This window comes from Triticum urartu, chromosome 2 (genome assembly GCF_003073215.2).
Source record: "Triticum urartu cultivar G1812 chromosome 2, Tu2.1, whole genome shotgun sequence".
In the NCBI taxonomy this organism is placed as follows: domain Eukaryota; kingdom Viridiplantae; phylum Streptophyta; class Magnoliopsida; order Poales; family Poaceae; genus Triticum; species Triticum urartu.
In genome coordinates this window covers 689,084,334-689,107,843 of record NC_053023.1, presented here as the reverse complement: position 1 = coordinate 689,107,843, position 23,510 = coordinate 689,084,334, and positions in this window count along the sequence as shown.

The following is a 23,510-nucleotide window of genomic DNA, read 5'->3' as shown; positions in this document are numbered from 1 at the left end:
CCGAGTCAACTAGGCCGTGTCCGATCATCACGTGAGACGGACTAGTCAACGTCGGTGAACATCTTCATGTTGATCGTATCTTCTATACGATGCTCGACCTTTCGGTCTTCTGTGTTCCGAGGCCATGTCTATACACATGCTAGGCTCGTCAAGTTAACCCTAAGTGTTTTGCATGTGTAAAACTGTCTTACACCCGTTGTATGTGAACGTAAGGATCTATCACACCCGATCATCACGTGGTGCTTCGAAACGACGAACTTTAGCAACGGTGCACAGTTAGGGGAGAACAAATTCTTGAAATTGTAATGAGGGATCATCTTATTTACTACCGTCGTTTTAAGCAAATAAGATGTATAAACATGATAAACATCACATGCAATCAAATAATAGTGACATGATATGGCCAATATCATATAGCTCCTTTGATCTCCATCTTGGGGCTCCATGATCATCTTGTCACCGGCATGACACCATGATCTTCCATCATCATGATCTCCATCATCGTGTCTCCATGAAGCTGTCACGCCAACTATTACTTCTACTACTACAGCTAACGGTTAGCAATAAAGTAAAGTAATTACATGACGTTTATGTTGACACGCAGGTCATAAATAAATTAAGACAACTCCTATGGCTCCTGCCGGTTGTCATACTCATCGACATGCAAGTCGTGATTCCTATTACAAGAACATGATCAATCTCATACATCACATATATCATTCATCACATCCTTTGGCCATATCACATCACATAGCATACCCTGCAAAAACAAGTTAGACGTCCTCTAATTGTTGTTTGCATGTTTTACGTGGCTGCTATGGGTTTCTAGCAAGAACGTTTCTTACCTACGTAAAGACCACAACGTGATATGCCAATTGCTATTTACCCTTCATAAGGACCCTTTTCATCGAATCCGATCTGACTAAAGTGGGAGAGACAGACACCCGCCAGCCACCTAATGCAACTAGTGCATGTCAGTCGGTGGAACCGGTCTCACGTAAGCATACGTGTAAGGTTGGTCCGGGCCGCTTCATCCCACGATGCCGCCGAATCAAGATAAGACTAGTAACGGCAAGCATATTGAACAAAATCAACGCCCACAACTACTTTGTGTTCTACTCGTGCATAGAAACTACACATAGACCTAGCTCATGATGCCACTGTTGGGGAACGTAGCAGAAATTCAAAATTTTCTATGCATCACCAAGATCAATCTATGGGGTAACCTAGCAACGAGGGGAAGGAGAGTGCATCTACATACCCTTGTAGATTGCTAAGCGGAAGCGTTCAAGAGAACGGGGTTGATAGAGTCGTATTCGTCGTGATCCAAATCACCGATGATCCTAGCGCCGAACGGATGGCACCTCCGCGTTCAACACACGTACAGCCCGACGATGTCTCCCACGCCTTGATCCAGCAAGGAGAGAGGGAGAGGTTGAGGAAGACTCCATCCAGCAGCAGCACAACGGCGTGGTGGTGATGGAGGAGCGTGGCAATCCTGCAGGGCTTCGCCAAGCACCGTGAGATATGAGGAGAAAGAGAGGGAGGGCCGCACCAATAGGCAGAGATCAGATCGCGTGTTATGAGCAGCCCCTATGCCTCACTATATATAGGGGAGAGGGAGGAGGGTGCGCCCCTCTAGGGTTCCCACCCCTACGGGGGGCGACAGCCCTAGATGGGAAAGGGGAGGCGGCCAAGAGGAGGTTTCCCTCCCCCCCAAGGCACCTAGGAGGTGCCTTCCCCTTGTGGGACTCTTCCCTCCTTAAAACCCTAGGCGCATGGGCCTCTTGGGGCTGGTGCCCTTGGCCCATGTAGGCCAAGGCACACCTCCCACAGCCCATGTGCCCCCCCCGGGGCAGGTGGCCCCACCCGGTGGACCCCCCGGACCCTTCCGGTGGTCCCGGTACAATACCGGTGACCCCGAAACTTGTCCCGATGGCCGAAACAGGATTTCCTATATATAAATCTTTACCTCTGGACCATTCCGGAACTCCTCGTGACGTCCGGGATCTCATCCGGGACTCCGAACAACATTCGGTAACCACATACAAACTTCCTTTATAACCCTAGCGTCATCGAACCTTAAGTGTGTAGACCCTACGGGTTCGGGAGACATGCAAACATGACCGAGACGTTCTCCGGTCAATAACCAACAGCGGATCTGGATACCCATGTTGGCTCCCACATGTTCCACGATGATCTCATCGGATGAACCACGATGTCAAGGACTTAATCAATCCCGTATACAATTCCCTTTGTCTATCGGTACGACACTTGCCCGAGATTCGATCGTCGGTATCCCGATACCTTGTTCAATCTCGTTACCGGAAAGTCTCTTTACTCGTTCCGTAACACATCATCCCGTGATCAACTCCTTGATCACATTGTGCACATTATGATGATGTCCTACCGAGTGGGCCCAGAGATACCTCTCCGTCACACGGAGTGACAAATCCCAGTCTCGATTCGTGCCAACCCAACAGACACTTTCGGAGATACCTGTAGTGCACCTTTATAGTCACCCAGTTACGTTGTGACATTTGGTACACCCAAAGAACTCCTACGGTATCCGGGAGTTGCACAATCTCATGGTCTAAGGAAATGATACTTGACATTAGAAAAGCTTTAGCATACGAACTACACGATCTATGAGCTATGCTTAGGATTGGGTCTTGTCCATCACATCATTCTCCTAATGATGTGATCCCGTTATCAACGACATCCTATGTCCATGGTCAGGAAACCGTAACCATCTATTGATCAACGAGCTAGTCAACTAGAGGCTTACTAGGGACATGGTGTTGTCTATGTATCCACACATGTATCTGAGTTTCCTATCAATACAATTCTAGCATGGATAATAAACGATTATCATGAACAAGGAAATATAATAATAATCAATTTATTATTGCCTCTAGGGCATATTTCCAACAGATCCTGCCACAACGCTTTGTTTAGAACTGCACCAACTGACAGCTCCACCGTTTAATGTAAACACGTATCCGGTTTGCGATTTAGAATTGTCCGGATCAGTGTCAAAGCTTGCATCACTGTAACCTTTTACGATGAGCTCTTTGTCACCTCCATATATGAGAAACATATCCTTAGTCCTTTTCAGGTATTTCAGGATGTTCTTGACCGCTGTCCAGTGATCCACTCCTGGATCACTTTGGTACCTTCCTGCTAGACTTATAGTAAGGCACACATCAGGTCTGGTACACAGCATTGCAAACATGATAGAGCCTATGGCTGAAGCATAGGGAACATCTTTCATTTTCTCTCTATCTTCTGCAGTGGTCGGGCATTGAGTCTTACTCAACTTTACACCTTGTAACACAGGCAAGAACCCTTTCTTTGCTTGATCCATTTTGAACTTCTTCAAAACTTTGTCAAGGTATGTGCTTTGTGAAAGTCCAATTAAGCATCTTGATCTATCTCTATAGATCTTAATGCCTAATATGTAAGCAGCTTCACCGAGGTCTTTCATCGAAAAACTCTTATTCAAGTATCCCTTTATGCTATCCAGAAATTCTATATCATTTCCAATCAGTAATATGTCATCCACATATAATATCAGAAATGCTACAGAGCTCCCACTCACTTTCTTCTAAATACAGGCTTCTCCAAAAGTCTGTATAAAACCAAATGCTTTGATCACACTATCAAAGCGTTTATTCCAACTCCGAGAGGCTTGCACCAGTCCATAAATGGATCGCTGGAGCTTGCACACTTTGTTAGCTCCCTTTGGATCAACAAAACCTTCTGGTTGCATCATATACAACTCTTCTTCCAGAAATCCATTCAGGAATGCAGTTTTGACATCCATCTGCCAAATTTCATAATCACAAAATGCGGCAATTGCTAACATGATTCGGACAGACTTAAGCATCGCTACGGGTGAGAAGGTCTCATCGTAGTCAATCCCTTGAACTTGCCGAAAACCTTTTGCGACAAGTCGAGCTTTGTAGACAGTAATATTACCGCCAGCATCAGTCTTCTTCTTGAAGATCCATTTATTCTCAATTGTTTGCTGATCATCGAGCAAGTCAACCAAAGTCCATACTTTGTTCTCATACATGGATCCCATCTCAGATTTCATGGCTACAAGCCATTTTTCGGAATCTGGGCTCACCATTGCTTCTTCATAGTTCGTAGGTTCATCATGATCTAGTAGCATGACTTCCAGAATAGGATTGCCGTACCACTCTGGCGCGGATCTCACTCTGGTTGATCTACGAGGTTCAGCAGTATCTTGTTCTGAAGTTTAATGATTATCATCATTAGCTTCCTCACTAACTGGTGTAGGTGTCACAGAAACAGTTTTCTGTGATGCACTACTTTCCAATAAGGGAGCAGGTACAGTTACCTCGTCAAGTTCTACTTTCCTCCCACTCACTTCTTTCGAGAGAAACTCCTTCTCCAGAAAGTTTCCGAACTTAGCAACAAAAGTCTTGCCTTCGGATCTGTGATAGAAGGTGTATCCAATAGTCTCCTTTGGATATACTATGAAGACACATTTCTCCGATTTGGGTTCGAGCTTATCAGGTTGAAGCTTTTTCACATAAGCATCGCAGCCCCAAACTTCCAGAAACGACAACTTTGGTTTCTTGCCAAACCATAGTTCATAAGGCGTCGTCTCAACGGATTTTGATGGTGCCCTATTTAACGTGAATGCAGCCGTCTCCAAAGCATAACCCCAAAACGATAGCGGTAAATCAGTAAGAGACATCATAGATCGCACAATATCTAGTAAAGTACGATTACGACGTTCGGACACACCATTACGCTGTGGTGTTCCGGGTGGCGTGAGTTGCGAAACTATGCCGTATTGTTTCAAATGTACACCAAACTCGTAACTCAAATATTCTCCTCCACGATCAGATCGTAGAAACTTTATTTTCTTGTTACGATGATTTTCAACCTCACTCTGAAATTCTTTGAACTTTTCAAACGTTTCAGACTTATGTTTCATTAAGTAGATATACCCATATCTGCTTAAGTCATCTGTGAAGGTGAGAAAATAACGATATCCGCCACGAGCCTCAATATTCATCGGACCACATACATCTGTATGTATGATTTCCAACAAATCTGTTGCTCTCTCCATAGTACCGGAGAACGGTGTTTTAGTCATCTTGCCCATGAGGCACGGTTCGCAAGCACCAAGTGATTCATAATCAAGTGGTTCCAAAAGTCCATCAGTATGGAGTTTCTTCATGCGCTTTACACCGATATGACCTAAACGGCAGTGCCACAAATAAGTTGCACTATCATTATCAACTCTGCATCTTTTGGCTTCAACACTATGAATATGTGTGTCACTACTATCGAGATTCAATAAAAATAGACCACTCTTTAAGGGTGCATGACCATAAAAGATATTACTCATATAAATAGAACAACCATTATTCTCAGATTTAAATGAATAACCGTCTCGCATCAAACAAGATCCAGATATAATGTTCATGCTTAACGCTGGCACCAAATAACAATTATTTAGGTCTAATATTAATCCCGAAGGTAGATGTAGAGGTAGCGTGCCGACTGCGATCACATCGACTTTGGAACCGTTTCCCACGCGCATCGTCACCTCGTCCTTAGCCAATCTTCGCTTAATCCGTAGTCCCTGTTTCGAGTTGCAAATATTAGCAACAGAACCAGTATCAAATACCCAGGTGCTACTGCGAGCATTAGTAAGGTACACATCAATAACATGTATATCACATATACCTTTGTTCACCTTGCCACCCTTCTTATCCGCCAAATACTTGGGGCAATTCCGCTTCCAGTGACCAGTCTGCTTGCAGTAGAAGCACTCAGTTTCAGGCTTAGGTCCAGGTTTGGGTTTCTACTCTTGAGTAGCAACTTGCTTGCTGTTCTTTTTGAAGTTCCCCTTCTTCTTCCCTTTGCCCTTTTTCTTGAAACTAGTGGTCTTGTTGACCATCAACACTTGATGCTTCTTCTTGATTTCTACCTCCGCAGCTTTCAGCATTGCGAAGAGCTCGGGAATAGTCTTATTCATCCCTTGCATATTATAGTTCATCACGAAGCTCTTGTAGCTTGGTGGCAGTGATTGGAGAATTCTGTCAATGACGCAATCATCTGGAAGATTAACTCCCAATTGAATCAAGTGATTATTATACCCAGACATTTTGAGTATATGCTCACTGACAGAACTGTTCTCCTCCATCTTGCAGCTATAGAACTTATTGGAGACTTCATATCTCTCAATCCGGGCATTTGCTTGAAATATTAACTTCAACTCCTGGAACATCTCATATGCTCCATGACGTTCAAAACGTCGTTAAAGTCCCGATTCTAAGCCGTAAAGCATGGCACACTGAACTATCGAGTAGTCATCAGCTTTGCTCTGCCAGATGTTCATAACATCTGGTGTTGCTCCAGCAGCAGGCCTGGCACCCTGCGGTGCTTCCAGGACGTAATTCTTCTGTGCAGCAATGAGGATAATCCTCAAGTTACGGACCCAGTCCGTGTAATTGCTACCGTCATCTTTCAACTTTGCTTTCTCAAGGAACGCATTAAAATTCAACCGAACAACAGCACGGGCCATCTATCTACAATCAAGCATAAACAAGCAAGATACTATCAGGTACTAAGTTTCATGATAAATTTAGGTTCAAATAATTTACTTAAAGAACTCCCACTTAGATAGACATCCCTCTAATCCTCGAAGTGATTACGTGATCCAAATCAACTAAACCATGTCCGATCATCACGTGAGATGGAGTAGTTTCATTGGTGAACATCACTATGTTGATCATATCTACTATATGATTCACGCTCGACCTTTTGGTCTCCGTGTTCCGAGGCCATATCTGTATATGCTTGGCTCGTCAAGTATAACCTGAGTATTCCGCGTGTGCAACTGTTTTGCACCCGTTGTATTTGAACGTAGAGCCTATCACACCCGATCATCATGTGGTGTCTCAGCATGAAGAACTTTCGCAACGGTGCATACTCAGGGAGAACACTTCTTGATAATTAGTGAGAGATCATCTTATAATGCTACCGTCAATCAAAGCAAGATAAGATGCATAAAAGATAAACATCACATGCAATCAATATAAGTGATATGATATGGCCATCATCATCTTGTGCTTGTGATCTCCATCTTTGAAGCACCTCGTGATCACCATCGTCACCGGCGCGACACCTTGATCTCCATCGTAGCATCGTTGTCGTCTCGCCAATCTTATGCTTCCACGACTATCGCTACCGCTTAGTGATAAAGTAACGCATTACAGCGCGATTGCATTGCATACAATAAAGCGACAACCATATGGCTCCTGCCAGTTGCCGATAACTCGGTTACAAAACATGATCATCTCATACAATAAAATTTAGCATCATGTCTTGACCATATCACATCACAACATGCCCTGCAAAAACAAGTTAGACGTCCTCTACTTTGTTGTTGCAAGTTTTACGTGGCTGCTACGGGCTTAAGCAAGAACCAATCTTACCTACGCATCAAAACCACAACGATAGTTTGTCAAGTTGGTGCTGTTTTAACCTTCGCAAGGACCGGGCGTAGCCACACTCGGTTCAACTAAAGTTGGAGAAACTGTCACCCGCAAGCCACCTATGTGCAAAGCACGTCGGGAGAACCGGTCTCGCGTAAGCGTACGCGTAATGTCGGTCCGGGCTGCTTCGTCCAACAATACCGCCGAACCAAAGTATGACATGCTGGTAAGCAGTATGACTTATATCGCCCACAACTCACTTGTGCTCTACTCGTGCATATAACATCAACATATAAAACCTAGGCTCGGATGCCACTGTTGGGTTTCGTAGTAATTTCAAAAAAATTCCTACGCACACACAAGATCATGGTGATGCATAGCAACGAGAGGGGGAGAGTGTGATCTACGTACCCTTGTAGATCGACAACGGAAGCGTTAACTTAGTTGATGTAGTCGTACGTCTCCACGGTCCGACCGATCAAGCAGCGAAACTACGGCACCTCCGAGTTCTAGCACACATTCAGCTCGATGACGATCCCCGGGCTCTGATCCAGCAAAGTGTCGGGGAAGAGTTCCGTCAGCACGGCGGCGTGGTGACGATCTTGATGTTCTACTGTCGCAGGGCTTCGCCTAAGCACCGCTAAAATATTATCGAGGACTATGGTGGAAGGGGGCACCGCACACGGCTAAGAATATGATCACGTGGATCAACTTGTGTGTCAAGGGGTGCCCCCTGCCCCCGTATATAAAGGATCAAGGGGAGGAGGCCGGCTGGCCTCTATGGTGCGCCAAGGAGGAGTCCTCCTCCTAGTAGGAGTAGGACTCCTACTAGGAGGGGGAAGGAAGTGGGGAGGGAGAAGGAAAGGGGGGCGCCGCCCCCCCTCTCCTAGTCCAATTCGGACCAGGGGGGAGGAGGCGCGCGGCCCACCTTTGGCTGCCCCTCTCTCTCTCCACTAAGGCCCATATGGCCCATTACTTCTCCCGGGGGGTTTCCGGTAACCCTCCGGCTCTCCGGTTTTCTCCGAAGTCACCCGGAACACTTCCGGTGTCTGAATATAGCCGTCCAATATATCAATCTTTATGTCTCGACCATTTCAAGACTCCTCGTCATGTCCGTGATCACATCCGGGACTCCGAACTAGCTTCGGTACATCAAAACTCATAAACTCATAATATAACTGTCATCGAAACCTTAAGCGTGCGGACCCTACGGGTTCAAGAACAATGTAGACATGACCGAGACACGTCTCCAGTCAATAACCAATAGCGGAACCTGGATGCTCATATTGGCTCCTACATATTCTACGAAGATCTTTATCGGTCAGACCGCATAACAACATACGTTGTTCCCTTTGTCATCGGTATGTTACTTGCCCGAGATTCGATCGTTGGTATCTCAATACCTAGTTCAATCTCGTTACCGGCAAGTCTCTTTACTCGTTCCGTAATACATCATCTCGCAACTAACTCATTAGTTGCAATGCTTGCAAGGCTTATGTGATGTGCATTACCGAGAGGGCCCAGAGATACCTCTCCGACAATCGGAGTGACAAATCCTAATCTCGAAATACGCCAACCCAACAAGTACCTTTGGAGACACCTGTAGAGCACCTTTATAATCACCCAGTTACGTTGTGATGTTTGGTGGCACACAAAGTGTTCCTCTCGTAAACGGGAGTTGCATAATCTCATAGTCATAGGAACATGTATAAGTCATGAAGAAAGCAATAGCAACAAACTAAACGATCAAATGCTAAGCTAACGGAATGGGTCAAGTCAATCACATCATTCTCCTAATGATGTGATCCCGTTAATCAAATTACAACTCATGTCTATGGTTAGGAAACATAACCATCTTTGATCAACGAGCTAGTCAAGTAGAGACATACTAGTGACACTATGTTTGTCTATGTATTCACACATGTATTATGTTTCCGGTTAATACAATTCTAGCATGAATAATAAACATTTATCATGATATAAGGAAATAAATAATAACTTTATTATTGGCTCTAGGGCATATTTCCTTCAGTTCTCCCTCGGGGCTGAGGGTATGTACCAGTAGCTATGTGTTTGATCTCTCTCTCTCTCGTGTTCTTGAGGTGGTATGATCTTGATGTATCGCGAGCTTTGCTATTATAGTTGGATCTTATGATGTTTTCTCCCCCCTCTACTCTCTTGTAATGGATTGAGTTTCCCCTTTGAAGTTATCTTATCGGATTGAGTCTTTAAAGATTTGAGAACACTTGATGTATGTCTTGCCGTGCGTATCTGTGGTGACAATGGGATATCACGTGATTCACTTGATGTATGTTTTGGTGATCAACTTGCGTGTTTCGCCCATGAACCTATGCATAGGGGTTGGCACACGTTTTCGTCGTGATTCTCCGGTAGAAACTTTGGGGCACTCTTTGAGGTTCTATGTGTTGGTTGAATAGATGAATCTGAGATTGCATGATGCATATCGTATAATCATGCCCATGGATACTTGAGGTGACATTGGAGTATCTAGATGACATTAGGGTTTTGATTGATTTGTGTCTTAAGGTGTTATTCTAGTACGAACTCTAGGGCTGTTTGTGACACCTATAGGAATAGCCCAATAGATTAATTGGAAAGAATAACTTTGAGGTGGTTTCGTACCCTACCATAATCTCTTCGTTCGTTCTCCGCTATTAGTGACTTTGGAGTGACTCTTTGTTGCATGTTGAGGGATAGTTATGTGATCCAATTATGTTATTATTGTTGAGGAACTTGCACTAGTGAAAGTATGAACCCTAGGCCTTGTTTCAACGCATTTCAATACCGTTTACGCTCACTTTTATCATTTGTTACCTTGCTGTTTTTATATTTTCAGATTACAAAAACCTTTATCTACCATCCATATACCACTTGTATCACCATCTCTTCGCCGAACTAGTGCACCTATACAATTTACCATTGTATTGGGGGTGTTGGGGACACAAGCGACTCTTTGTTATTTGGTTGCAGGGTTGCTTGAGAGAGACCATCTTCATCCCATGCCTCCTACGGATTGATAAACCTTAGGTCATCCACTTGAGGGAAATTTGCTACTGTCCTACAAACCTCTGCACTTGGAGGCCCAACAACGTCTACAAGAATAAGGTTGTGTAGTAGACATCAAGCCCTTTTCTGGCGCCGTTGCCGGGGAGGTGAGTGCTTGAAGGTATATCTTTAGATCTTGCAATCGAGTCTTTTAGTTTCTTGTTTTATCACTAGTTTAGTTTATAAAAGAAAATTACAAAAAATGGAATTAAGTTTGCCTCATACGCTTCATCTTTTTAATATATTTCGTGAGTATGATGGAAAGGAAAATTGTGCCAAAGTGTTAGAATAAGAATGCATTAAAATGTTTGGCACTAAATATTTGAATGATAAGCATGATTGCAATGTTGTTAGTATGAATTCCTTGGATATGCATGATGCTAATGATATGCAAAGCCACAAGCTTGGGGAAGCTACGTGTGATGAAGATGATATTTTTTGTCCCCCAAGTTTTGATGAGCAAATTTATTATGATGAAAGCATGCCTCCTATTTATTATGATTATATTGATGAAAGTGGATTTGGAGAGGTCATGACTTTATTTTGTGATGAATCCACTATTTCGGAAGAGGTTCCAATTGATTATGAGAACAAAGTTGTTATATATGATGATTATTGTGATGACTTGTATGCTATAAAGAAGAATGATATCCATAAAACTTGTCATCATGATCTTAGTTTTCAATTGGATTATGCCTCACATGATAGATATTTTGTTGAGTTTGCTCCCACTACTATTCATGAGAAGAATCTTGCTTATGTGGAGAGTAATAAAAATTCTATGCTTGTAGATCATGAAAAGAATGCTTTAGGTGTTGGTTATATTGTTGAATTCATTCATGATGCTACTGAAAATTATTATGAGGGAGGAATATATGCTTGTATGAATTGCAATAATATCAAGTTTCCTCTCTATGTGCTTAAAGTTTTAAAGTTATGTTTGTTTTGCCTTCCTATGCTAGTTGATTACTGTTCCCATAAGTTGTTTGCTCACAAAATCCCTATGCATAGGAAGTGGGTTAGACTTAAATGTGTTAGTAATATTCTTCATGATGCTCTCTTTATGTTCCAATTCTTATCCTTTATGTGAGCATCATTGAAATCATCGTGCCTAGCTAGGGGCGTTAAACGATAGCGCTTGTTGGGAGGCAACCCAATTTTATTTTTGTTCATTGCTTTTTGTTCCTGTTTAGTAATAATTAATTCATCTAGCCTCTGTTTATATGTGGTTTTATGTGTTTAACTAGTGTTTGTGCCAAGTAGAACCGTTGGGAAGACTTGGGGAAAGTCTTGTTGGTCTTGCTGTAAAAAACAGAAACTTTAGCGCTCACAAGAATTGCTGCCATTTTTTATTGGAGAGTCCTATTTAGTTAATTCTTTTTGAATATGATTAATAGATAAATTCCTCACTTCCAGAAATTTATTTGAGAATTTTATGAGTTCCAGAAGCATACGTTTGACCCATATTATTACAGACTGTTCTGTTTTTGACAGATTCTGTTTTTCGTGTGTTGTTCGCTTATTTTAATGAATCTATGGCTAGTAAAAGAGTTTATAAACCATAGAGAAGTTGGAATACATTAGGTTTAACACCAATATAAATAAAGAATGATTTAATTACAGTACCTTGAAGTGGTGTTTTGTTTTCTTTCGCTAATGGAGCTTACGAGTTTTCTGTTAAGTTTTGTGTTGTGAAGTTTTCAAGTTTTGGGTAAAGATTCGATGGACTATGGAATAAGGAATGGAAAGAGCCTAAGCTTGGGTATGCCCTAGGCACCCCAAGGTAATATTCAAGGACAACCAAAAGCCTAATCTTGGGGATGCCCCGGAAGGCATCCCCTCTTTCGTCTTCGTTCATCGGTAACTTTACTTGGAGCTATATTTTTATTCGCCACATGATATGTGTTTTGCTTGGAGCGTCATTTTATTTTATTTTGTTTTGCTTGCTGTTTGAATAAAATACCAAGATCTGAAATTCTTAAATGTTAGAGAGTCTTCACATAGTTGCATAATTATTCGACTACTCATTGATCTTCACTTATATCTTTCGGAGTAGTTTGTTGTTGCTCTAGTGCTTCACTTATATCTTTTAGAGCATGGTGGTAGTTTTATTTTGAAGAAATAGATGAACTCTCGTGCTTCACTTATATTATTTTGAGAGTCTTTAGAACAGCATGGTAGTTTGCTTTGGTTATGAATCTAGTCCTGATATGATAGGCATCCAAGATGGGTATAATAAAAACTTTCATATAAGTGCATTGAATACTAAGAGACGTTTGATGCTTGATGATTGTTTTGAGATATGGAGGTAATAATATCAAAGTCGTGCTAGTTGAGTAGTTGTGAATTTGAGAAATGCTTGTGTTGAAGTTTGCAAGTCCCGTAGCATGAACGTATGGTAAACGTTATGTAACAAATTTGAAACATGAGTGTTATTTGATTGTCCTCCTTATGAGTGGCGGTCGGGGACGAGCGATGGTCTTTTCCTACCAATCTATCCCCCTAGGAGCACGCGCGTACTGCCGAGGTTTTTGATGACTTGTAGATTTTTGCAATAAGTATGTGAGTTCTTTGTGACTAATGTTGAGTCCATGGATTATATGCACTCTCACCCTTCCATCATTGCTAACCTCTTCGGTACCGTGCATTGTCCTTTCTCACATTGAGAGTTGGTGCAAACTTCGCCGGTGCATCCAAACCCCATGATATGATACGATCTTTCACACATAAACCTCCTTATATCTTCCTCAAAACAGCCACCATACCTACCTATTATGGCATTTCCATAGCCATTCCGAGATATATTGCCATGCAACTTTCCACTGTTCCGTTTATTATGACACGCATCATCATTGTCATATTGCTTTGCATGATCATGTAGTTGACATCGTATTTGTGGCAAAGCCACCGTTCATAATTTTTCATACATGTCACTCTTGATTCATCGCAATCCCGGTACACCGCCGGAGGCATTCATATAGAGTCATACTTTGTTCTAGTATCGAGTTGTAAATAAATAGAAGTGTGATGATCATCATTTTCTAGAGCATTGTCCGAAGTGAGGAATAAAAAAAGGCCATAAAAAAGAGAAGTCCCAAAAAAGGGGAGAAAGGCCATAAAAAAGGAGAAGGCCCAAAAAATGAGAGAAAAAGAGAGCAGGGACAATGCTACTATCATTTGCCACACTTGTGCTTCAAAGTAGCACCATAATTGTTGGGGATATCACTACTGGGCGTAAACCGGCCTATCTGGGCCGGGTTAACTTCGTTAGTAGTTAACTATGTTAAAGCCCAAGAAGGCAGATGAGGGCTCAAGGCCCATAGTCGGTTCAAGGCTTGTAGCCGTAAACCGGCGTTGGTATGTAACTATAAAATTTAGCATCATGTCTTGACCATATCACATCGCAACATGCCCTGTAAAAACAAGTTAGACGTCCTCTACTTTGTTGTTGCAAGTTTTACGTGGTTGCTACGGGCTTAAGCAAGAACCAATCTTACCTACGCATCAAAACCACAACGATAGTTTGTCAAGTTGGTGCTGTTTTAACCTTCGCAAGGACCGGGCGTAGCCACACTCGGTTCAACTAAAGTTGGAGAAACTGTCACCCGCAAGCCACCTATGTGCAAAGCACGTCGGGAGAACTGGTCTCGCGTAAGCGTACGGGTAATGTCGGTCCGGGCCGCTTCATCCAACAATACCGCCGAACCAAAGTATGACATGCTGGTAAGCAGTATGACTTATATCGCCCACAACTCACTTGTGTTCTACTCGTGCATATAACATCAACAAAAGTATGACATGCTGGTAAGCAGTATGACTTATATCGCCCACAACTCACTTGTGTTCTACTCGTGCATATAACATCAACATATAAAACCTAGGCTCGGATGCCACTGTTGGGTTTCGTAGTAATTTCAAAAAATTTCCTACACACACACAAGATCATGGTGATGCATAGCAACGAGAGGGGGAGAGTGTGATCTACGTACCCATGTAGATCGACAACGGAAGCGTTAACTTAGTTGATGTAGTCGTACGTCTCCACGGTCCGACCGATCAAGCACTGAAACTACGGCACCTCCGAGTTCTAGCACACATTCAGCTCGATGACGATCCCCGGACTCCGATCCAGCAAAGTGTCGGGGAAGAGTTCCGTCAGCATGATGGCGTGGTGACGATCTTGATGTTCTACTGTCGTAGGGCTTCGCCTAAGCACCGCTACAATATTATCGAGGACTATGGTGGAAGGGGGCACCGCACACGGCTAAGAATATGATCACATGGATCAACTTGTGTGTCAAGGGGTGCCCCCTGCCCCCGTATATAAAGGATCAAGCGGAGGAGGCCGTCCGGCCTCTATGGAGAGCCAAGGAGGAGTCCTCCTCCTAGTAGGAGTAAGACTCCTACTAGGAGGGGGAAGGAAGTGGGGAGGGAGAAGGAAAGGGGGGCGCCGCCCCCCCTCTCCTAGTCCAATTCGGACTAGGGGGGAGGAGGCGCGCGGCCCACCTTTGGCTGCCCCTCTCTCTTTCCACTAAGGCCCATATGGCCCATTACTTCTCCCGGGGGGGTTCCGGTAACCTCCGGCTCTCCGGTTTTCTCCGAAGTCACCCGGAACACTTCCGGTGTCCGAATATAGCCGTCCAATATATCAATCTTTATGTATCGACCATTTCGAGACTCCTCGTCATGTCCGTGATCACATCCGGGACTCCGAACTAGCTTCGGTACATCAAAAATCATAAACTCATAATATAACTGTCATCGAAACCTTAAGCGTGCGAACCCTACGGGTTCAAGAACAATGTAGACATGACCGAGACATGTCTCCGGTCAATAACCAATAGCAGAACCTAGATGCTCATATTGGCTCCTACATATTCTACGAAGATCTTTATCGGTCAGACCGCATAACAACATACGTTGTTCCCTTTGCCATCGGTATGTTACTTGCCCGAGATTCGATCGTCGGTATCTCAATACCTAGTTCAATCTTGTTACCGGCAAGTCTCTTTACTCGTTCTGTAATACATCATCTCGCAACTAACTCATTAGTTGCAATGCTTGCAAGGCTTATGTGATGTGCATTACCGAGAGGGCCCAGAGATACCTCTCCGACAATCGGAGTGACAAATCCTAATCTCGAAATACGCCAACCCAACATGTACCTTTGGAGACACCTGTAGAGTACCTTTATAATCACCCATTTACGTTGTGACGTTTGGTAGCACACAAAGTGTTCCTCCGGCAAACGGGAGTTGCATAATCTCATAGTCATAGGAACATATATAAGTCATGAAGAAAGCAATAGCAACATACTAAACGATTGGGTGCTAAGCTAATGGAATGGGTCATGTCAATCAGATCATTCAGCTAATGATGTGATCCCGTTAATCAAATGACAACTCTTTGTCCATGGTTAGGAAACATAACCATCTTTGATTAATGAGCTAGTCAAGTAGAGGCATACTAGTGACACTCTGTTTGTCTATGTATTCACACATGTATTATGTTTCCGGTTAATACAATTCTAGCATGAATAATAAACATTTATCATGATATAAGGAAATAAATAATAACTTTATTATTGCCTCTAGGGCATATTTCCTTCAATCACATCACAACATGCCCTACAAAAACAAGTTAGACGTCCTCTACTTTGTTGTTGCAAGTTTTACGTGGCTGCTACAGGCTGAGCAAGAATCTTTCTTACCTACACATCAAAACCACAACGATAGTTTGTCAAGTTAGTGCTGTTTTAACCTTCTCAAGGACCGGGCATAGCCACACTCGGTTCAACTAAAGTTGGAGAAACTGACACCCGCTAGTCACCTGTGTGCATAGCATGGCGGTAAAACCAGTCTCGCGTAAGCGTACGCGTAATGTCGGTCCGGGCCGCTTCATCCAACAATACCGCCGAACCAAAGTATGACATGCTGGTAAGCAGTATGACTTATATCGCCCAGAACTCACTTGTGTTCTACTCGTGCATATGACATCTACGCATAAAACCTGGCTCTGATGCCACTGTTGGGGAACATAGTAATTTCAAAAAAATTCCTACGCACACGTAAGATCATGGTGATGCATAGCAATGAGAGGGGAGACTGTTTTCCACGTACCCTCGTAGACCGAAAGCGGAAGCGTTAGCACAACATGGTTAATGTAGTCGTACGTCTTCACGATCCGACCGATCAAGTACCGAACGCACGGCACCTCCGAGTTCAGCACACGTTCAGCCTGATGACGTCCCTCGAACTCCGATCTAGCCGAGTGTAGAGGGAGAGTTTCGTCAGCACGATGGCGTGGTGACGATGATGATGTTCTACCGATGCAGGGCTTCGCCTAAGCACCGCTACAGTATTATCGAGGTGGACTATGGTGGAGGGGGGCACCGCACACGGCTACAAGATCAACTGATCAATTGTTGTGTCTCTAGGGTGCCCCTGCCCCCGTATATATATGACCAAGGGGGGGTGCGGCCGGCCAGGAGAGAGGGCGCGCCAGGAGGAGTCCTACTCCCACCGGGAGTAGGACTACCCCCCCTTTCCTAGTTGGATTAGGACTTGGGAGGGGGAAAGAGGAGGGATAGAGGAAGGAAGGGGGGGCACCGCCCCCTTCTAATTGTCCTATTCGGACTAGGGGGGAGGGGCGCGCGGCCCAGCCCTGGCCGCCTCTCCTTTTCTCTGTAAAGGCCCACTAAGGCCCATTAACCTCCCCGGGGGTTCCGGTAACCTCCCGGTACTCCGGTAAAATCCCGATTTCACCCGGAACACTTCCGATATCCAAACATAGGCTTCCAATATATCAATCTTCATGTCTCGACCATTTCGAGACTCCTCGTCATGTCCGTGATCACATCCGGGACTCCGAACAACCTTCGGTACATCAAAACATATAAACTCATAATATAACTGTCATCGAAACGTTAAGCGTGCGGACCCTACGGGTTCGAGGACTATGTAGACATGACTGAGACACGTCTCCGGTCAATAACCAATAGCGGAACCTGGATGCTCATATTGGCTCCCACATATTCTACGAAGATCTTTATCGGTCAAACCGCATAACAACATACGTTGTTCCCTTTGTCATCGGTATATTACTTGCCCGAGATTCGATCGTCGATATCTCAATACCTAGTTCAATCTCGTTACCGACAAGTATGTTTAATCGTTCCGTAATACATCATCCCGCAACTAACTCATACGTTATTCTAGTACGAACTCTAGGGCTGTTTGTGACACCTATAGGAATAGCCCAACAGATTAATTGGAAAGAATAACTTTGAGGTGGTTTCGTACCCTACCATAATCTCTTCGTTCGTTCTCCGCTATTAGTGACTTTGGAGTGACTCTTTGTTGCATGTTGAGGGATAGTTATGTGATCCAATTATGTTATTATTGTTGAGGAACTTGCACTAGTGAAAGTATGAACCCTAGGCCTTGTTTCAACGCATTGCAATACCGTTTACGCTCACTTTTATCATTCGTTACATTGCTGTTTTTATATTTTCAGATTACAAAAACCTTTATCTACCATCCATATACCACTTGTATCACCATCTCTTCGCCGAACTAGTGCACCTATACAATTTACCATTGTATTGGGTGTGTTGGGGACACAAGAGACTCTTTGTTATTTGGTTGCAGGGTTGCTTGAGAGAGACCATCTTCATCCTACGCCTCCTACGGATTGATAAACCTTAGGTCATCCACTTGAGGGAAATTTGCTACTGTCCTACAAACCTCTGCACTTGGAGGCCCAACAACGTCTACAAGAAGAAGGTTGTGTAGTAGACATCAAGCTCTTTTCTGGTGCCGTTGCCGGGGAGGTGAGTGCTTGAAGGTATATCTTTAGATCTTGCAATCGAGTCTTTTAGTTTCTTGTTTTATCACTAGTTTAGTTTATAAAAGAAAATTACAAAAAAATGGAATTAAGTTTGCCTCATATGCTTCATCTTTTTAATATCTTTCGTGAGTATGATGGAAAGGAAAATTGTGCCAAAGTGTTAGAAGAATAATGCATTAAAATGTTTGGCACTAAATATTTGAATGATGAGCATGATTGCAATGTTGTTAGTATGAATTCCTTGAATATGCATGATGCTAATGATATGCAAAGCCACAAGCTTGGGGAAGCTATGTTTGATGAAGATGATATTTGTTGTCCCCCAAGTTTTGTGAGCAAATTTATTATGATGAAAGCATGCCTCCTATTTATGATGATTATATTGATGAAAGTGGATTTGGAGAGGTCATGACTTTATTTTGTGATGAATCCACTATTTCGGAAGAGGTTCCAATTGATTATGAGAACAAAGTTGCTATCTATGATGATTATTGTGATGACTTGTATGCGGCGAGGCCTGCGCTGGCAGGGAAGGATTCAGCGAACTAACATCACTTGGATCACATTGATGAGATCGATATCTCTCTCGAGGAGGGTCCGGATGCGGCTTTGTAAGGTCCGCACTTCATCCACTAATCCCCAGTCTAGCCCCTTTTTGACCCATGACGCGAGGTGTAACGGTGGGCCGGGACGGAAGGTGGGGGCAGCTACCCACTTAGCACTGCGGGGCTCTATAATATAAAACCACTCCCGCTACCAGTAATTAGAAGCCTCGGAAAAAGAACCTTTTGGCCAGGGGGTGTTGGCGAGTTGGCTGATTGTAGCGCCGCTGCACTCCGCCTGTTCCCCGTGGACTACCTTCGGTTTCACACCAAAGGTTTTGAGCCATAAGCCGAAGTGTGGGGGGATTCGAAGGAAGGCCTCACATGTAATGATAAACACTGAGACATGGAGGATAGAGTCTGCGGCAAGATCATGAAAATCTAATCCGTAATAAAACATTAGCCCTCGGACAAAGGGGTGAAGGGCGAACCCTAACCCCCGGAGGAAGTGGGAGACAAATACCACCCTCTCGCCGGATCTGTGGGTCGGAATAACTTGTCCTTGAGCCGCACTAGAGTCAATAATCTAGATTACACAGTAATGATTCTAACTCCCATGGAGCCTTGGTGCTGATCATGTTTTGCTCGTGGAAGAGGCTTAGTCAATGGGTCTGCAACATTCAGATCCGTATGTATCTTGCAAATTTCTATGTCTCCCACCTGGACTAGATCCCGGATGGAATTGAAGCGTCTCTTGATGCGCTTGGTTCTCTTGTGAAATCTGGATTCCTTCGCTAAGGCAATTGCTCCAGTATTGTCACAAAAGATTTTCATTGGACCCGATGCACTAGGTATGACACCTAGATCGGATATGAACTCCTTCATCCAGACTCCTTCATTTGCTGCTTCCGAAGCAGCTATGTACTCCGCTTCACATGTAGATCCCGCTACGACGCTTTGTTTAGAACTGCACCAACTGACAGCTCCACCGTTTAATGTAAACACGTATCCGGTTTGCGATTTAGAATCGTCCGGATCAGTGTCAAAGCTTGCATCAATGTAACCATTTACGACGAGCTCTTTGTCACCTCCATATACGAGAAGCATATCTTTAGTCCTTTTCAGGTATTTCAGGATGTTCTTGACCGCTGTCTAGTGATCTACTCCTGGATTACTTTGGTACCTCCCTGCTAGACTTATAGCAAGGCACACATCAGGTCTGGTACACAGCATTGCATACATGATAGATCCTATCGCTGATGCATAGGGAATATCTTTCATATTCTCTCTATCTTCTGCAGTGGTCGGGCATTGAGTCTTACTCAACTTCACACCTTGTAACACAGGCAAGAACAACTTTGTCAAGGTATGTGCTTTGTGAAAGTCCAATTAAGCGTCTTGATCTATCTCTATAGATCTTAATGCCCAATATGTAAGCAGCTTCACCGAGGTCTTTCATTGAAAAACTCTTATTCAAGTATCCGTTTATGCTATCCAAAAATTCTATATCATTTCCAATCAGCAATATGTCATCCACATATAATATCAGAAATGCTACAGAGCTCCCACTCACTTTCTTGTAAATACAGGCTTCTCCAAAAGTCTGTATAAAACCAAATGCTTTGATCACACTATCAAAGCGTTTATTCCAACTCCGAGAGGCTTGCACCAGTCCATAAATAGATTGCTGGAGCTTGCACACTTTGTTAGCTCCCTTTGGATCGACAAAACCTTCTGGTTGCATCATATACAACTCTTCTTGCAGAAATCCATTCAGGAATGCAGTTTTTGACATCCATCTGCAATATTTCATAATCATAAAACGCGGCAATTGCTAACATGATTCAGACAGACTTAAGCATCGCTACGGGTGAGAAGGTCTCATCATAGTCAATCCCTTGAACTTGTTGAAAACCTTTCGCAACAAGTCGAGCTTTGTAGACAGTAACATTACCGTCAGCGTCAGTCTTCTTCTTTAAGATCCATTTATTCTCAATTTCTTGCCGATCAACGGGCAAGTCAACCAAAGTCCACACTTTGTTCTCATACATGGATCCCATCTCAGATTTCATGGCTTCAAGCCATTTTGCAGAATCTGGGCTCACCATCGCTTCTTCATAGTTTGTAGGTTCATCATGATCTAGTAGCATGACTTCCAGAACAAGATTATCGTACCACTCTGGTGCGGATCTTACTCTGGTTGATCTACGAAGATCAGTAGCAACTTGATATAACATTTCATGATCATCATCATTAACTTCCTCACTAGTTGGTGTAGGTGTCACAGAAACCGATTTCTATGATGTACTACTTTCCAATAAGGGAGCAAGTTCTACTTTCCTCCCACTCACTTCTTTCGAGATAAACTCCTTCTCTAGAAAGGATCCATTCTTGGCAACAAATGTATTGCCTTCGGATCTGTGATAGAAGGTGTACCCAACAGTCTCCTTTAAGTATCCTATGAAGACACATTTCTCCGATTTGGGTTCGAGCTTATCAGGTTGAAGCTTTTTCACATAAGCATCGCAGCCCCAAACTTTAAGAAATGACAACTTTGGTTTCTTGCCAAACCACAGTTCATAAGGCGTCGTCTCAACGGATTTTAATGGTGCCCTATATAACGTGAATGCGGCCGTCTCTAAAGCATAACCCCAAAACGATAGCGGTAAATCTGTAAGAGACATCATAGATCGCACCATATCAAGTAAAGTGCGATTACGACGTTCGGACACACCATTACGCTGTGGTGTTCCGGGTGGCGTGAGTTGTGAAACTATTCCACATTGTTTCAAATGTAGACCAAACTCGTAACTCAAATATTCCCCTCCACGATCAGATCGTAGAAACTTTATTTTCTTGTTACGATGATTTTCAACTTCACTCTGAAATTCTTTGAAGTTTTCAAATGTTTCAGACTTATGCTTCATTAAGTAGATATACCCATATCTGCTATCATCTTTGAAGGTGAGAAAAAATGATATCCGCCACGAGCCTCAACATTCATCGGACCACATACATCTGTATGTATGATTTCCAACGAATCTGTTGCTCTCACCATAGTACCGGAGAACGGCGTTTTAGTCATCTTGCCCATGAGGCACGGTTCGCAAGTACCAAGTGATTCATAATCAAGTGGTTCCAAAAGTCCATCAGTATGGAGTTTCTTCATGCGCTTTATACCGATATGACCTAAACGGCAGTGCCACAAATAAGTTGCACTATCATTATCAATTCTGCATCTTTTGGCTTCAACATTATGAGTATGTGTATCACTACTATCGAGATTCATCAAGAATAGACCACTCTTCAAGGGTGCATGACCATAAAAGATATTACTCATATAAATAGAAGAACCATTATTACCTAATTTAAATGAATAACCGTCTCGCATCAAACAAGATCCAGATATAATGTTCATGCTCAACGCTGGCACCAAATAACAATTATTTAGGTCTAATACTAATCCCAAAGGTAGATGTAGAGGTAGCGTGCCGACCGCGATCACATCGACTTTGGAACCGTTTCCCACGCGCATCGTCACCTCGTCCTTTGCCAGTGTTTGCTTAATCAGTAGTCCCTGTTTCGAGTTGCAAATATTAGCAACAGAACCAGTATCAAATACCCAGGTACTACTATGAGCTCTAGTAAGGTACACATCAATAACATGTATATCACATATACCTTTGTTCACCTTGCCATCTGTTGGGGATATTACTACTAGGCGTAAACCGGCCTATCTGGGCCGGGTTAACTTCATCAGTAGGTAATTATGTTAAAGCCCAAGAAGGCAGATGAGGGCTCAAGGCCCATAGTCGGTTCAAGGCCTGTAGCCATAAACCGGCGTTGGTATGTAACTTGTGATATAAGTTAGGAATTAGTAGAGACCAAACCGGACACATCTATGAGCCGGTATTGGGAATCTGTGAACCGACAGGCGTCACCCATGTATATAAGGGGACGACCCGGCGACGGTTCATAGGACAGACAACAACTCGAGACTTAGGCGAAGCTTGTTTGCTCCCTAGTCATCGAAACCCCATCAATTCCATCACAACTAGACGTAGGCTTTTACCTTCATCGAAGGGGCCGAACTAGTATAAACTCTCTTGCGTCCCTGTGTCCGCTTTAACCCCTTCAAGCTAACCCATTGCGATGGCTCCACGACTAAGTCCTTTCTCTAGGACATCTGCCGTGACAAAACCACGACAGTTGGCGCCCACCGTGGGGCTATCAGACGATGGTTTCAAGTTCTTGGAGGGACGCTTTGAAGGACTCGAGGGCTACGTCATGGGCTGGATGACTAAGAGTCATCGCGGAAAGCTCTACATCGATGATGCAGGCTAGGGCCCCGAGGCCGGCTCAGTTGAGTACGGGTACCAGGTCCCCTTTGGTGGCATACACGTTTTCATCGGCAAGATCGGTGAACCGGGCCCTGAGTCGGGCATCTGCACCGACCTCGTTGAAACGGCTCAACGTGCGCGGTCCGCCCGGGTTAGACCGGCCATGAGGCGTGCCTTCGTGGGAGTCATCCACGGAGGAAGTTATGAGGGTGGATCGGAATCCCGCGGCG